General features: G+C 45.3%; 1 long non-coding RNA gene across 1 annotated transcript in view; it reads right to left on the reverse strand.

The window, feature by feature from the left end:
- The window catches only part of LOC109285320 (uncharacterized), a 230,422-nt gene that overhangs the window by 74,403 nt on the left and 137,913 nt on the right, over positions 1 to 18,106 (reverse strand). The window contains exon 8 of the long non-coding RNA XR_002093075.2: positions 10,123 to 10,258. This is a non-coding gene — a long non-coding RNA (uncharacterized LOC109285320). The remainder of the gene's footprint in view (positions 1 to 10,122; positions 10,259 to 18,106) is intronic.

Below are 18,106 nucleotides of genomic sequence, written 5' to 3' on the forward strand. Positions count from 1 at the left end.
GCTAAGAGTTGGCACTTTCTGAGGGGTGCCTTGAGTCTAACAATGCTGAGAACCACTGCAGTAATCACAAGGCTTCGACTTCTTTCAGAATTAAAGAAGCATTAGGCCAGGCAAATAAACACAAAGCTAAAATGCTAAATTTTCCAACCAGTTGTTTGTGGTTCTCCCCATCTACATAATCAAAGCTGGTAGCAATTATTCTTCTATTTCACAGGGACTTGAATAAGAGGGATACAAAACTGGACTGACTAAATTAGAAGGGATGAAAAATGTGTTTGGCTTTTGAATGTAAAGAAACCCTGTAGTTGCTGGTCTGACTGCCTCCAGTAGGAAGCTGGTCAGGAGCAGACTCTCTGCTTACCTTTCAGTTTGACCACAGCTATGTCTGGGGGGTGGGAAAGGAGGGTAGAGATTCTAAGATCTTTCTCTGCAGCTTGCAGAGATGTGTAGTTATTTATCATTCATTAGCTTTTAAAGTAAAAACTTTAGTAAGACATTAAGTGCACATCCGTTTTCATGTGCAGGGACTCCCCCACCGTGTTTCAAGATGGACTCGAGGGGAACGCCTCAAGACCTAAGGTTGAGGAGGACCAGGTTAGAGTGCTTCTGGAGGGACTGGACGTGTTCAAGTCAGCAGGTCCAGATGCTCTCCACCCCAGGGTGTTGAGGGAGCTAGCAGGGGTTATTGCTGGGCCCTTGGCATGGCTTTATGAGCGCTCGTGGTGCTCGGGCCAGGTGCCAGATAATTGGAAGATAGCCAATGTGGTCCCCATCTTTAAGAAAGGGAGGAGGGAGGACCCGGGCAACTATAGGCCCATCAGTCTTACCTCAATCCTGGGGAAACTCATCAAGGAGCACATCTGTGATGGGCCAGCATCGGGGATGATGCTCAGGGGCAACCAGCACGTTTTCATTAGGGGCAGGACATGTCACACCAACCTGATTGCCTTTTATGATCAGGTCACAAAAGCATTGGATGCAGGTGTTGCCGTGGATGTAGTCTTTCTGGACTTCAGCAAGGCCTTTGACACTGTCTCCCACTCCATCCTCATTAAAAAACTAGGCAACTGTGGCATCGATGCCTACACGGTCAGATGGATTGCTAATTGGCTGAAGGGTCATACTCAGAGGGTGGTGGTGGATGGGTCATATTCGACCTGGGGGAAAGTGGGCAGCGGAGTCCCCCAGGGCTTGGTCCTTGGGCCCGCACTGTTCAATTTCTTTATCAGCGATTTGGATGATGGGGTGAAAAGCAACCTGTTCAAATTTGCTGATGATACCAAAATTTGGGGTGAGGTGGGCACGCTAGTAGGGAGGGAAAGACTGTAGCAAGACCTGGATAGGTTGCAAGGGTGGGCTGACAAAAACAGAATGCGTTTCAATACGGACAAGTGCAGGGTGCTGTACTTGGGCAGTAGTAAGCGGCAACACACTTATAAGATGGGAAACTCCCTTCTTGAGAGCACGGAGGCAGAAAGGGATCTTGGAGTTGTCCTGGGAGCCGGACCAGCCGGGCCTAAAATTGGGGTTTGTTAAGCGAAACGGGATCGGTTGGGCAGGCGTGTGGATGGAGAGGCAGGACAGCTTAATGGTTTCAAAGAGATTTTACTTACGCCCTTAGATGTTTTTTGCGTAGGTGAATGAAGCTTGCTTGTTACAGAAAACGAGGCGAACGTAGAATACAAATAACTCAACAGGTAACAAGAACGACAATCGAACGGAGGAATGGACGAGTTCGCAACGCAATGAGCTAGCAATCGGGATAGGGTACGTCAGATATTTTTCGGCGACGGGGAGACGCTGAAAGATGATCAGTCTCTCAATGAACCGCTAAAGGTGATCTCTCAGATCTCCGGGCAACGAGCTCAGAGGTCGTCACAGAGGTCTCCGCCTTGGGTGGAAACTGGGTAACCTTATATATGGCTAGCGGGCCAATACCTAACCATCTTTATAGAATAATTTACATCCGGCCAATAATGTTGCACATATTTACATAACAAGGCGGAACTTCTCCTTACTATTATAAAGACCTAGCATTAGGTGCTAACTTCTAGAACCTTCCACCGAAGTACTCGGAAATATGACATAGGGTACGCCCATATCAGGTGGCCCAAACAAAAAAAAAGGGGGGGGTAAAACAGCTCGCTCAGCCCATTGTGGCAGGAGCATTTAACTCTGTTGGGGACTTATTTATGACAGGAGTCATCACTGACTCCAAGATGAACATGGGCCAACAATGCAAGGTCATGGTCGGCAGGGCTAACCGGACTCTATCGTGCATCCACAGGTGCATCTCAAGTAGGGCCAAGGAGGTGATCCTCCCCCTCTATACGACACTGGTCAGGCCGCAGCTGGAGTACTGTGTCCAGTTCTGGGCGCCCCACTTCAAGAGGGATGTGGACAATATTGAGAGGGTCCAGAGGAGGGCCACCCACATGATCTGGGGACAGCAGGGCAGACCCTACAATGACAGGCTACGGGACCTGAACCTGTTCATCCTCCACAAGAGAAGGCTGAGGGGGGACCTGGTGACCATCTATAAACTCACTAGGGGGGGACCAGAAGGGTTTGGGGGAGACCTTTTTTCCCCCAGTGCACCCCGGGATAACAAGGAATAACAGCCGCAAGTTGTTGGAGAGTAGGTTTAAATTAGACATCCATAGGAACTACTTCACAGTTAGGGTGGCTAGGATCTGGAACCAACTTCCAAGGGAAGTGGTACTGGCTCCTACCCTGGGGGTCTTTAAGAAGCAGCTCAATGCCTGGCTGGGATCACTTGAGCCCAGTTTTCCTCCTGCCCAGGCAGGGGGTCGGATTTGAAGATCTACAAGGTCCCTTCTGACCCTACTTCTATGATTCTATGACGTGCCAAAGGTAACACTTGACATTTTAGCGTACAGGTGTTTTTCTCCTTGTTATAGAATCACAGAAATGTATGGCTAGAAGGGCCCTTTAGGCTAGGGACTGATATTACACATAAACCAATTTAAGTGATCAGAAATTGGTTTAAACCTGTAACAGAACATAAGTTCTGTGCCCATAAACCAGTTTCAAAATGGCTGAAACTGGTTTAAGATAAACCTGGTTGAATGTAGTATCAGACTTAACTGATTTGGGTCAAACCAGTTTATGCAATGTCTGTCCCAGACCCCTTCCTGGTTTAAGTTAAACTAGAGTCCCTCAGCATCCCAGATGCTTTGCAGCCCTGGGCTGGGCTAAGCCGTCTGCTCCGGAGAACAGACTACTGCTACCAGGCAGGTCTCGGGTTCCTTGACAACAACCTACTTTTTTTGCGCAGGGAGCATGCTCGGGTGGGATGGGCTTCACCTCTTCCCTAAAGGCAAGCGTGTCTTTTCTTCCAGGTTGACTGATCTCATACGGCGTGCTTTAAACTAGCTTTGCCAGGGGATGGTGCCACAGGGGGAAATGACGACGCTTCCCAGCCAAGAGAGGTGATGAACACAAGAAGTACCCAGGTAAGTAGCTGGGGTCCGGATAGTTCTGGGATCAGGGGAGCAGTGTATACACCTACAGGAGGCCTTAAATGCCTCTACACTAATGCTCATATTATGGGGAACAAGCAGAAGGAACTTGCCTTCCTGCTAGCTAACACAAACCTGGACATAGTGGGGCTCACTGAAATATGGTGGGATTCAACCCATGACTGGGCAGTAAACATCAAGGGCTATAAACTGTACAGGTGGGATAGAATGGGGAGGAAAGGTGGGTGTGTGGTGCTCTATGTCAAAGAGTCCTCAACAAACAGCATGGGGTCAGAGGAGGGGCAGACTGAAGTGCTCTGGGTTAGAATACAAGGGGGTAAGGGGGAAAGGGACTTAATGGTGGGTGTCTATTACAGACCACCCAACCAGGGGGAAGAGCTGGACCAGGAATTCTCAGGTCAGCTCACAGAGGCAGTTAAGTCAAGGGACATGGCCATCATGGGTGACCTAAACTACCTGGACTTCTGCTGGGAGGAGCAGTCAGCTAGGTCTGATCACTCACGTAGGTTCCTAGCCAATACAGGACCTCCACCTAACCCAGTAGGCACACAGTCTCACCAGGGGGAATGCCTTGTTAGACCTGGTCCTGGCCACAGGCAATGACCTGGTGAGGGGACTGCAGGTTCTCAACCACTTGGGCAATACCAATCATCACCCACTGGAATTCACCATCCAGCGCAAGGTGTCAAAGGCCTGCAGCAAGGCAGCAGCCCTTGACTTCAGGAGGGCTGATTTCAATGAGTTAAGGAGATTAGTCAGGGAGGCACTGAGGTCATGGAGGGGAAGGGTGTTGGGAGTCCAAGATGAGTGGTCATTCCTTAAGGAGACAATCCCCTGAGCCCAAAGGTTGACAGTCCCAACACGAGTCAAAGGGGGCAAGAGTGCTCAAAAGGCCCTATGGCTCAAAGGCATTCAGGATCACCTGAAAACTAAAATGGAGGCATACACCCAATGGAAGGGAGAGGCCATCATGAAGGAGGATTATACCTCCAGTGCTCAAGACTATAGGGGGGCTGTTAGGAAGGCTAAGGCAGAGACAGAACTGAGACTAGCGACCCAGATCAAAGACAACAAGAAGTCCTTTTTTAAAATACATAGGGAGTAAAAAGAACGCACTGGGTAACATGGGGCCCCTGGAGGACACGCTTGGCAATCTGGTGGTTGCACTAGATGATAAAGCTGACCTCTTTCACAAATTCTTTGCCTCCATATTTCTGAGCAGGGACCGGGATATCCCCCACCCCACTGGGATCCCAGACAAACTCAGGAGAGGCACAGCCAGGCCCAGGGTCAGAGAGGACCTGGTCAGGGAACTTCTGGTGGGACTGGATATCTTCAAATCAGCAGGTCCAGATGATCACCACCCAAGGGTGCTGAAGGAATTGGCAAAGGCCATTGAGGGTCCCCTGGAACAGCTCTACAAGCACTCGTGGTGTTCTGGTGAGGTGCCAGAGGATTGGGAAAGGGCCAATGTGGTCCCCATTTTCAAAAAAGGGAGGAAGGAGGACCCAGGAAACTATAAGCCCGTTAGTCTTACCTCGGTCCTGGGGAAGCTTTTTGAGAAAATTATCCAAAAACACATCTGTGAGGGACCAGCAGGGGAAATTATGCTTAGGGGCAACCAACATGGGCTCATTAGAGGCAGGTCCTGTCAGACCAACCTGGTGGCCTTCTACAACCAGGTTACAAAATCCTTGGATGCGGGTGTCATGGTGGATGTAGTCTTACTGGTCTTTAAGAAGGCCTTCAACACTGTCTCTCACCACATTCTCATCAAAAAATTAGGCGACTATGGCATCAATGCCTACACAGTCAGATGGGTCACAAATTGGCTGGAGGGCAGCACCCTCCAGGACAGGTCATTTTTGACCTGGAGGGATGTGGGCAGTGGGGTTCCTCAGGGCTCAGTCTTTGGGTCTGCACTGTTCAACATCTTCATCAGTGACTTGGATGAGGGAGTGAAAAGTACCTTGTTCAAGTTTCCGGATAACACTAAGATGTGGGGAGAAGTGGGCACGTTAGAAGGGAGGGACAGGCTACAACTAGATTTGGACAGGTTATAAGGATGGGCGGATGAAAATAGAGTGGGTTTCAGTACTGACTAGTGCAAGGTACTGCACCTGGGGAGGAAGAACCAGCAGCATACCTACAGGCTGGGGAACTCCCTTCTCATCAGCACAGAGGCAGAAAAGGATCTTGGAGTCATTATTGATTCCAAGATGAACATGGGCCGCCAATGTGAGAACGTGGTCAGTAAAGCCAACCGCACCTTGTCATGCATCCACAGATGCATCATGAGCAGGTCCAAGGAGGTGATCCTTCCCCTCTATGCAACATTGGTCAGGCCACAGTTGGAGTACTGCATCCAGTTCTGGGCACCGCATTTCAGGAGGGATGTGTACAGCATTGAGAGGGTCCAAAGGAGGGCCAATCATGTGATCAGGGGGGAGCAGGGCAGGCCCTATGAGGGGAGGCTACAGGACCTGAACCTGTTCAGCTTCCACAAGAGAAGGCTGAGAGGAGATCTGGTGGCTATCTATAAACTTACCAAGGGGGACCAGCAGGGAATAGGAGAGACCCTGTTCCCCCGAGCACTACCAGGAATAACTAGGAATAACGGCCATAAGTTGACTGCGAGTAGGCTCAGGCTGGACATCAGGAAGCACTACTTCACAGTCAGGGTGGCTAGGATCTGGAACCAATTTCCAAGGGAAATGATGCTTGCTCCTACCCTGGGGGTCTTCAAAAGGAGGCTAGATAATCACCTTGCCGGGGTCATTTGACCCCAGCATTCTTTCCTGCCCGTGGCAGGGGGTTGGACTTGATGATCTGCTCAGGTCCCTTCTGACCCTACTAACTATGAAACTATGACTTGCCCCATGCCTCTCCTCCCTAGCCAGACCTCTGGAGCAGATGGCAGGCACTACAAGGTCTGCCCAGATTCCTCCTGCCCCACCACCCCCACCACTCACTGCTCAAGCAGAGATCCCCTCCTCCCTCCATCCCATCCCCCACAGCATGGACCCCAGCCCCACAGATCCTAGGCATGTGGTATCCTAGTTAATGCTGAGAGGGTGTGTGTGTGTGTGTGTGTGTGTGTGTGTGTGTGTGTGTGTGTCTCCAGTTTCACTGGGACAGCGAGATAGAACAGTGTCCGCTTAGGGCTTTTTGGAGCTTATCAACAGGTTAGCTGGTAATGTCCCTCCATTCCTTCCCTGGAAACAGTTGTTTAAAAAGAGCATGAACTAATGAAAGAGGCTTTTGTTTTGTTGACGGGCTGATAAACTCTGTGTTATCAGCCTTTGTTAGTTTGCAGCCCTGTCAGGTTTGCAGACAGTATGAAGAAGCAGGGAGAAGGAGTTTGAAAAGCTCAGCATCATCAACAGATGCATGCACTACACACACCCCTTTTGCCTCAGAGTGCTAGCCAGGGGCTGGGGTCTGGCAACACTCCTACCACTTGAGCAGCAAGCAGGGAAAAGCCTGGGATGGTGCAGATCTGGGGTGGGGTTTACACCCCTCTCTAATCAGAGCATCCTGCTGGGGCCTGGCCATACACCCCCTACCCCACCCCACAGCTCAGCACTATGAAAGGGGAGGGAGGGTTCTCTCTAGCACCCCCCAGCTTGTAGCCTCAGGCACTGCAAGCACGTGCCTGCATTTCTTCAGTCCAGAGAGGATGTCTGTATGATTGCAAACCAGTTCAACCTAGGCAGGTTAGACTAACCTGCAAAGATTGAATCAATTCAGGCTCCGGCTTTTTGAATGTCTGTCCCTAGATTTACAGTTCATCTAGTTCAACCTCCCTGCTTGAGGCAGGATCATCTCTATCTAAAGCAGTCTACACAAATCCATTGTCTAGCCTATTAGCAAAACCACACAGTCAACCCTGACACAGCCACATGACATAACACCCTAAACTGCCACAAGTAAAGCAGGGCTACCACAGTAGCCAATGTCCTGCTGCTGCAAGGGTTGTTAAAATGTTCTCCAGAGATCCAAGGAAGATTGCTACATTCCCTGCTACAGACAAAGACAAACCCCCTGACAATTGGTACCAACTTGACCATGAGGTAAAATTCCTGTATGATCCCATATATGGCAATTGGTTTGACCCTGAGCAGAGGGGCAAGACCTTCTAATTAGGAACTTCTGAGTTTAAGTCCCAGAAGAAGCACTGGTATACCCCAGTCAAAGTCCCTAGCTTTCACTTCAGCGAACACCCAATGCTTCTGAGAAAGACAAACCCCACTCTCTCGTCCCCCCCCCCCCTCCCCATCCCCTGCCCTGATACATGTAGCAGCAGGAGGGGGAAATTTTCATTCCTGTCCCCTTGCGAAAACCAAGCAAAGCCAAGAAGCATAGGAAACATACACAGTAGAGCAAAGGCACAGCTACTTCTACATCATCCCTGATGAATGCTTATCCAACTTCTTCTCGAACACCTCCAGTGACAGAGATTCCACAACGTCCATAGACCGTGTATTCTACTGCCTTACTGTTCTAACAATGAAGAAGCTTTCTGGATTTTTAATCTAAAACTATTTTGCTCAAACTTTAAGCCACTAGTCCACAACCTGCTCTCTCTCTCCTTCTTTATGGCAGTCCTTCAAATATGTAGACCACTATCATATCTACTCTTAAGCAGCTCCTTCCCATAATTATTCCACACATGTCCTTAGCTAACTTTTGGACATCACTGTCTTCCTTTATGAGATATGCACATGTACAAAATGTTGGAGTATTTCAGGTTTGGGACTTTCAAAAATACATGCGTGGACTAATATGTTCAAATTCTGCACTCAGACTCATTATTCTTCCCAATGTTGCTATGAAGCAGTAAGGTGCCTTTGACTAAGACCATTCTTCCCATAGCTTCATAGTTCATATTTTGAAAAGACTGGAAGATAACCTGAATGTCCTGGTGAATATTTTCTACTTTAAAAATAACAGCTTTGTCTAGTTATGTTATTAGGCCTCAAGTGGGAAAGGACCTAGCTATCAAACATAAATGTCAATCTCAACTTAATAAATAGTTGTTCATTATTTTATTAATAACACAGAGCAATTTATAGATCTTATGGATACATTGGAAAATGGACAACAAGAGTCAAAACTATAAATATATCACAGGCATAAAAGAACATACTTCATGAAAGTATATGCAGTGGTACTAGTAGGTCATTTCAGAACTATGCTAGGAAAGTTTTGTGGAAAATCATTTCAGTTTACTTGGGCCTATGGCAGAAATCAGACAGTTAAAAACCAACAGAGATGAAGCAATGACTAGACTTTTTACTAGTAGCAGAGACACACCTTGATGATTGTAGAAAGATTGTGAGTACCTTTCCACATGTTTCCAGTGTTTGTTACCAACTGCAAATAGTCAAATAACAACATTAGTATGAATAGAATACTTCATCACTAGGCATCACTGATCCAGAGGATACTTATCAGTTCTAACTATGGATTTTATTGCAAGGACCTCTTTTGGGAACTCAGTCTACAAGATGGGAAAGAACACCTTCCATGCTTGTTTTTGTATTTCAAGTTACTTAAGCACCTTGATTTATGTTATTAGTATTGCTTGGCTTTTCTCCTAGAAAATCATAACCAGAAGAGGTGGAAGACAGCTTTGTGCAAGCATTTTATTTATTCATAGTGTGTACAGCACATATAGTGCATATTGTGCTTTTGTACTCTAAGTAATGGCTGTTCTCTGCTGAGGTAAATTGTGTCAACAAGGGGTCTTGTACACTACTAGCCTTTTGTTAAATGACTGAACATTGTGTAAAGACATATTATAACTTCTAGACTACTGCTATGTTAGTCTTTCTCCTTTTGTTATGGCCATAGACCTTTTTTTTTTTCCTTTACAATAGACTGGTTTCCCTGCTGAGTGATCTTAATGCTCACAGAACACATCTGCTGCTCATGTTGTTCAGGTACAAAAGCAATTTATATTTTGCCAGTCACATAAACTTATCTTACTGATTGTGCCATTTTATTGAACAGGGGGACCTAAAGAACATTAATACTGTGACCCCAGGTTACCTTTGCAATTATCTGAATGCAGTATCCCATTAGTTCTTTTAAAGTCTGTTTCCTCCCTCTTGAGCCCCACCTTTTTTTTTTTTTTAATAACTATAATGATGCTTGAGGGTTCTTGGTTGTAGTTATGTTGGTCCAAGGACATAGGCAGACAAGATTCTTTGGGTAAATGTGATATCTTTTATTAGACCGACTAAATACTTGGAAAAATTGTACTTTGCAAAATTTCAGGCACAAACACCCTTCTTCTTGGACCCAATTCTGAAAGAGATCTTTCCAGAACCACCCACCCTACCCTTTAAACAAGCACTAAACCTTGCTAACCTCATCACCAGAAGCAAACTTCCTATGGCCCAAATCACACTGAATGGATCCAGATCATGCCAGGATAAGAAATGTAAAACCTACCAACACATCTCCACCATCCCCACAATAACTACACCCCACAACAGAACCATCACCATTCCTAGATCTTACACCTGCACCTCCAGAAATGTTACACATCTCATCCAGTGCACTAAATGTCCTGATAAAAAAAGATAAAATATAAAAATATATATTTGCATACCTTCAACCCAGTAGGAAGTGTGCTCCATTCACTTTTCCAACTTTGCATGACTTCTTTTCCACAGCCTCAACATTGTCTCAACAACAGTATACAGATGCCCTGGATTCATCTGCTGTTACAACATCTGGATCAAGAGCTGAAGGCCAAACAGGAAGAGACATTTTAGATATATGCAGTAACATTTACAAGTCTGGCTACCTCCAGGTTGTAGCTCTTAGCTATTGAGAATGCTAAAATACACCAATAACCGTGAAACCCACCAGCAGCTTCTACTTTAAATATTTGAATATTCAAGTTTGCAGGCCCTTGCTGACCCGAGCTCACCCTTAGTGCAGCTTGAAGGGAACTGTTCCACAACAAGATGCCCAAAGTAATCTTTGGGCACAATTTCAACAAGTATGGAATTAAAAAAAAAAAATGACTGAAGGCCAAATAAAGATGAGCCTAGGAAAAGAGTCTAGAGAAGCTGTCTAGCCCAAATGAACAGAAAAGGAAGCTGGCACAGCTGATAGCTAAAAAGGTTCGAAAAATACCTTTGAATTTTTAAGAATTCTATGCAAGCAGCTCCTAACCCTTGAGAGTATTCAAAATTGAAATAATCTGGGAGTGAAACCTTCATCCCACTAAAAAGAATGGGATGTCTGCCACTGAATTCAATATGGAGTGCAGAAAGAAGGGACAGTATTTTATCACAGGTTTTTAGCCAGGAGCTTGAAAGAGAAGATGTGAGAGGCGAGGAGGAATACAGCAGTTTATTTATCATTCAAACTGCCACACTTTCAGGACTCTGTACATTTCTCTCTCAGCTTTTGGTTTCAAGCAAGTAAAGCACCATCTTCAACCCAAATAACACCAATATTAAGCACAAATTCAAGCACTTTGCTGAAAAGAGATGGGCTTGTAAGGACTGTATTTCTCTCTCCTCCTCTCCCTGCTTGCTCTGTCTAAGCCTTTCTGTTCACCCCTCCCTTTTTTTACTGTTGTGCCTTCCTCCATGTTGCTTATTATGCCCAGCTGTACAAAACACCTCTCCTGCTCTACTTAGTGAGGTGACCAGCAGCAAACCAGATAAAAAGAACCTTTTTTCCTTACAAGGTCATGTGGCAGAAAAATACCAGAGTGAGGGCTTATACTACAGGGCTCTTGATCCCCAGTGTAGTGAGGTTCTGCTGTCTTCTCACAGCTACTATGTGGTATTTGGAAATTTACAGGTATTCGTGTCAGGTGTGGCTCATTTGGCAGCACTATATCCTCAAGGCTGCTTTGAAAAGTATCAACAGAAAGATTTTAGTATATCAGTTACATTCCTTTTTTTTCCCCTAAAGAAGAGCCTCAGGCCAAGACTGAGGTTTAATTTGCAAATCTGCATCTGAAGCACATAAAGTAACTCCTTGAGCAATACCTGGCTCTAGCTCATTGTCATGAGAATTAATTCAACCACAGAAAAAATTAAGCAACAGAGCAAAATGAAATTGGTGGGATTTCTGTTACTGATTGTCATGTATCTATCAACAAATATTTCCAGTCTCTGGATTAGAGTGGTTGTAAATGTATTTCCATGCATAGCTAGACTTCAGCTAAGAGCAAGATGATCCATTGTTTTGGCCTCTTATTCCACCAAGAAAAAAAGCCACAAGGATCTTAGCTGAGATACATTTTTTGTCATTAAAATTTTATTATGATGTGTATTTAAAGTAAACATGTCCAGACAAAATTACCTCTTAGATATGCAGAGGGTAACACTGGCAAGAAGCTGTAACAGTGCTTAATCTATTCACAGTAGAACAATGAACAAGCTCCTTTCAGTTATGTTAATACGTTGGGTTCTCAGAGGGAAACATAAGAGCCATGATAAAACATAAATTATATTTATAAATTGCATAACGTATAAACTGCAGTTGCCTGTAATATTGATGAATAGAAAGAAACTCATCCAAGATAAAGATAGATAAGATTTATAAGAGGTCAAAGTTTTGAGAGAGAACTTTATATATAAGCAAATAAAATTATTCTCTCTATTTTGCTAGGTATTCAGATATAGTGATGAGTGGCTATTTAAGCAGGACATATCTAGGCTGAACTATCCATTGGTTCTTTTCCTCCAGCTTCCAGTATTTAGAAGCATAGGAAGTCTTAATTTTGTGGCTGTCCCCTTAGCCATCATGCTTACCACCCACTGATGGATCTGTCCTCCACAAATTTATCCAGCCTCCTTTTGCATCTTGTTAAATTATTGGGCTCAACAACACCCAGCTCATATGGATGTTCAGTAGTACAACCAAGAACAGAGCACAGATCTCTTGACAAGAAATCCCACTTGCTGAGCTATGTGGCTAGCAGTTTACCACACAAATCCAGAAGAACTAATAGGTTTTCAGGTGGACAAACAGGAGTCTAGTTAGGTAACCATTAATCTATGATGTGACTGAATATGATTTGTGTTTGCCCCCTTAGCCTATCTGTATTACTTTTTTAATTTGTGGCTGGAGATCTGAACAGATCTGTGCAAACTGCCTCTATTCTACATAGCAACATTGATCAAATGAGGCACACAGCAATTTACGGGACTTTTGTACACTTGACCAAAAACATTATCTTCATGTTTTATGCTCTTACACCACTTCCTGGTGCTGGCTAAGGGCTGAGCTGGATTCCAAATATATTTGTGGGTCCAAAGATGAAGCAGTCTATTTCTTATTACATGTAGTGACAGGGGCTGGCCCAGGGCCGGGTCTCAACATCGGCCCACCCATCTGTCTAGGGCCTGCCCAGTCTCACCTGCCATGACTTGATGAACAATTTAATTTAATAAGCAGGAGGCTGCCCATAACTGCCCTGATGCCAGAGGGTGCTATCTACTCAAAGCCCTTAAAGTGGCAAACACTTTAAGTACTTGTAGACCAAGGTGCTCTACGACACAAGTATAGTCAGTTGAATGTGGCAATGCTAATAGTAAATTATGCTTACCAATGTGGTTATGTTTTCAGATTGACTGGATATTTAAATACTCTCCAGTGCCTCAGCATGCTAGACTAGTGGAGAAAATTTGAGTCATATAATTTGAAGCACAGACCATACTGGAGAGAGCTGTATGAGTTATTGTTTGCCTCAGCTCTCTAATAAAATGTGGTGATGTATGCATATGCATGTTTTTAAGAGCATCTTTTAACAGTCTCTCCCCCACTCCCCTCCCCCCCTCTCTCCCTGGGAAAAGAAACAAATCTAAATACATTACAGATCACCATTAAAAAGCCATTCCAAAAACCAAAACCTATAGTTGCTGTGTGGCTGTTCCCAGTGTTCATTATAACATCAGCTCATCCTTAGCTTCAATTTTAAATTGTGTCTGTAAAATTTTCTGAAACCAGAAGTGAAATCCTGGCTGCTCTGAAGACAGTGACAAACCTCCTTGGGGTCAGGTTTTCAGTGAGGTGGTCAGGTTTCTACATGTTTCCAAATACGAAAAGAATTCTGCTTTTCAACAGAAACAATTGCTTAATTCCTTTCTATAGTAATCATCTCAGAATTGAGCATAATTGCTTCCCCAGGATCATTAGCTGGCAAAAACATAATTGGCGGCAAATCTGGATTTCACTCTTTCCCTCAGACTACCAGAAAATTAATTTGTAAACCATTTAGCTGCCCAACTTTTTCTGAAGGGGAGGCTTTATATCAAGCAGCTGATTGAGAGTGGGGGACAGCAGGCTGTGCTTATTATTTAGAAGAGTTATTTCAGAATGATGACCTTAGTAGACAGTTCCCCTGTGTTTTTTGAACTGTTTGGAAACAGACTGAAGAGGGAATAATAGGTCATTAGTAATGATGCGGATATGAAATGGAGTCTTGTTGCAAGCTAATGTTTTCATCATCTCTCATCTGTTCCATGGCTTATCTGAAGTGAGCTGGCCCTTTCTGTCCACTGTTAAAGAGGCAAGTGTCAAGTCTAGATCACAGAGCCACAGCTGGAAAAAACATCTATAATTACTGTCTGTGAAGGGACCTGGAGTTTCAACTATTGTAGAAATGGTTTCTGCACATGGTAGGTACAGTGGTAGGTAAGAAAGCTGCTCTACCAGTTTCTCCAAGTACTCTTGAAGTGATGTTATAGCATTATGGTCCAGGAATTGAGTTGGGCAAGGATCTTTGTGAATGATTATCTTATTTGACCAAAACCATAGTCAAAATAAAGGGATGTATTTAGTAGCCGTGTTGGTCTGTGACAAAAAGAAATGCAGAACTCTAGAACTCTTGGTTCAGAGATGATACTTGTTATTAGTTGGAATGAAGTCAGACAAACTTTTAAACGCAAGGCATTTGTCATCAGGTCTGCTGATGCCTTTCATTTGAGATGCCTCACATGCCATGTACGTCTTGTATGCCATGCTGTCTCTTAAACTGCAGGGCTGTGCCTGCAAGGGACTGTGGGTTCTGATTAGTAGCAGAGCTAATTAGTCTGCCCCAAAGTGCCTCATCATATAGGTAGACTGTTTCTGGATTAAGGAGACAACACAGAATGTTTGAGCACATTTATCATGCAGACACGGCCTTGGAGAACAGAGGCATCTACGATTTTAGGAGCCTAAAATTCTGTGCCACCACGCCTTGGCACCTTATCACTCACCTATGTCATCTTGAACTTCACAGATTAGGCATCCCTGGGCCGACATTTGCTAAAAGGCCTGATCCAATAGGTGTGCTCAGAGCATGCCTAATTCACACAAACAACACTGAGTTCAGCACAAAGCATACTAGCCACCTGAGCTGAAAACTGACCGTAGAATGAGCCATGCATAGTCATCTCTTATATCATAGCCTAATGGTTAAAATGCTTACTAGGAAGTTGAAGATCTGGGTTCAGTGCCTTCTTCAGCCTGACTGGTTTCAAAACTATATCTCTTACCTCGCAGAAGAGTGCATCCACCCCTCTTTTGAAACACTGACATTGGACAGAAAGCAACACAAGATTCACAGACAGAGTACCTAAGAGACTGTATCTTAATACTCAACCTCACCTCACCCAAGTCCCTTTGTGGATTTAGCCCTAAGTTCCTTGGAATAAATACAACCCTGTTGTATTTATAAAGCGTCTCGATGAACAGAATATACCGGGATCTTGTGATCGGAGGGACAGTCACAAAAGTATTCCAGTCACAGCCCAGGTGTGACAGGCTACTTGGCACACCTGTCACTGTAAGCGAAGGCAGACAGTGTGAGAAGCAGGCTGCAGGGGTCAGTTAGAGTCAACTGCAGGGGGCCAGGTTTGAAGCATATAAGTCCAGGGCCTGAGCTGGTTGGGCAGTCTAGCCATGAGAGAAGAGCTTGTTAGCAGCAGGGCTTCTGGGTCACGTCTGAGCTGGGGAAGTAATTTTGGTGGTTTGTGGAAGGGGCTAAGGGGAGGAAAGGAGGTCCCAGATAGCCCAGAAAGGAGAGAGGGCCAGAGAGGTTGGAGGCATATAGCCCAGGAAGGGACAAGTGTCAGCCAGGCCAGAAAGCCCAGGAGGGGCCAGGGAGCCTGAGGGTCTCACTAGCCCAGGAGTGGGGCCAGGGCCCAGAGATGGGTGGAAGGCCAAAGAGGGCCACAGCTGGAGACTCATGGGGCCAGGGGAGGCCAGGAGTCTTACTACCCTAGGAGTGGAGCCAGGACCCAGAGAGATGGGCTAAAGACCAGGGGTCACAGCTGGAGGCCAAGGAACCTGTAGCCCCAGGGTATAAAGACGGGCTGAGAGCCTGTAGCCCAGGAGGGGTGTGTCAGCAGGAATGAGCATAATCTGAGACTTGGGTGTGTTGTAAGGGGCAGTCAGAGCCACAAAATAAGCCCTTAAGGCAATGAGCATGGACACCTGTGTTCATAAAAGGAGATCTGACTTGGGAAGCCCTGGGGCAGCTTCCCTTTTTCTGAAAGTAGCATTTCATCAAGGTTTGGCAGGTGAAGAGTAAGGGGAAGTACCCAAAGAGGCACAAACTAAATAAGGGCTTCAGGAGGATCATGGCCTCCCCTGAAGTCAAACCCCATTACACTAAGATTTAACTTTAAAGCAGGGATTTTAAAAGGAGGGGAATCCCAACAGGTCATTTCAGTGCAATATTTACCTTTCCGGGATGTTTGGTTTGCTATCACACTGCAGCAAGATCAATGTGGTTCCTCTATCTGGGGGCCAGCATGCACAGGAGCCAGCTTCACCAGTAAACCATAGTGTCAAGGGGCTCTATGCATCTACAGGGTTCAGTTTTAAAAAGTACAGATGTTTGGGGAGGCTAAATCAGGTTCAAAATGGCTGCCTGGTTTAAATTTGGCTCATCCTGGTGCCACCCTTACACTTACAGGCCCAGTCTCAGTGATGGGCAATGAGTCGCAACCTGTAACTGTTGTTCCATGCACGCAAACTGGTCTAAAAATTGCAGAACCCCATTTAAGATAAACCTGGATCTATGTAGTATCAGACTTACTTGATTTAGGTCAAACTGGTGGATGAATGTTCTATACACTTCCTTTGAAGCCTCAGGGCTGGGAAAACCCAGCTACTGGCTCCAGCTCTAAAAGCTGCTCTTTTCACGCTTCTTCCCCAGCCCCATCAACCTCTATCCCAGAAGCTGCTCCAGGTACAGCTGCTTTTATCACCCCACCCCAGCCACAGGTCGTGTCTGCTCCCCGTCCCCCAGTGGACCCCCAGTCCCCCTCAAGCCTGCTGGCTTCCAACCTGCTGCTAGGCTCCCAATCCTGACTTACCTATATTGGGCAGCCATTTTGCCTCAATTTAACCTCCCCCTAGCACCCCCAAATGTCTGTACTTAGCCTTAGGTGTAGGCTGAAGCAGTGAACTGAAACTATATTAAGACCCTGAGCAGGACTGTGGATACTATTGCAGTCCCAAGGCTCTTAACTTAGCCATGGAATGGTTGTGTTGCTTCTCTATGGTGTGTGGGGAAACAACTCTGCTCTCAAATGCCCTTGAAATTTCCTTAAACTGATATTCATAGCTTCATAGATGTTAGGGGCTGGAAAGGGCCTTACAAGATCATCGGGTCCAGACCCCCTGCACTTGGGCAGGAAAGACTGCTGGGGTGAGATGACCCCAGCAAGGTGGATGTCAAGACACTTTTTGAAGATCGCCAGGGTGGGTGACTGTACCTGGGGGGAGTCTGTTCCAGACCATCGGCACTCAACTTGTAAAGCAGTTTTTCCTTATGTCCAGTCTGAAGCGATCTACAATCAGTTTGTGCCCATTGTTTCTCGTAAAGGTCTCGTGGGAAGGTCTGGAAGGTTTCGAAAGGTCTCATGATTTTTTTTGTTGTTTTGATAAATCACCATTCCAGACTAGCTCTATTCACAACTTCTTTATTCCCTTCTTTGACAGAATTCCAAAGAAGTGGTGTGTGGGTTGGTAGGTCACCATGCTAAATGTGGGTATTTCTGTTGGGAATTTTATAGGCCAGTTAATTTAATATAAACATTGGTTAGAACGTTTGGACCAAGTATTGTTTTAATTTTTTTGAAGGATCATGCTATAAAATTTAGAGAAATGAATAACAGAGCCATGGCACAAATGGGGAACGCTGCACAGTTTTTCAACAGTGAAGGAAAAATAAATACATAATAGGATGGATCAAACTCTCATATTAATTCTTCTTGTTCTGGCAAAGTTTATATCTTTTTGTATTTTTGACAGAGATATCTTTGTGTCCCTATATGTCTGGGAGATATAAAAGCTGTAGCTCCTGAAAATTTTGAGCAAAGAATTTGCCCTGGTGAAGGACAAGATGGTAAAACAAAGACGTGGTCTAATATCAATAAATATTTTTCTGCTAGAAGGCTATACATCAGCCATCAAACCCAGTTAGATGCTACAGGTATCTCAACACTTTGACCACACAGTGTCATATCTAATTCAGAGGACCATAATACACAGCTGCCCAAAGGAGAAGATACACACTATTAGGGCACATTGTGCCCAGCTTCTAAAAATGGAACAAGCTGATACCCTCT

This window comes from Alligator mississippiensis, chromosome 3 (assembly GCF_030867095.1).
Source record: "Alligator mississippiensis isolate rAllMis1 chromosome 3, rAllMis1, whole genome shotgun sequence".
NCBI lineage: Eukaryota > Metazoa > Chordata > Crocodylia > Alligatoridae > Alligator > Alligator mississippiensis.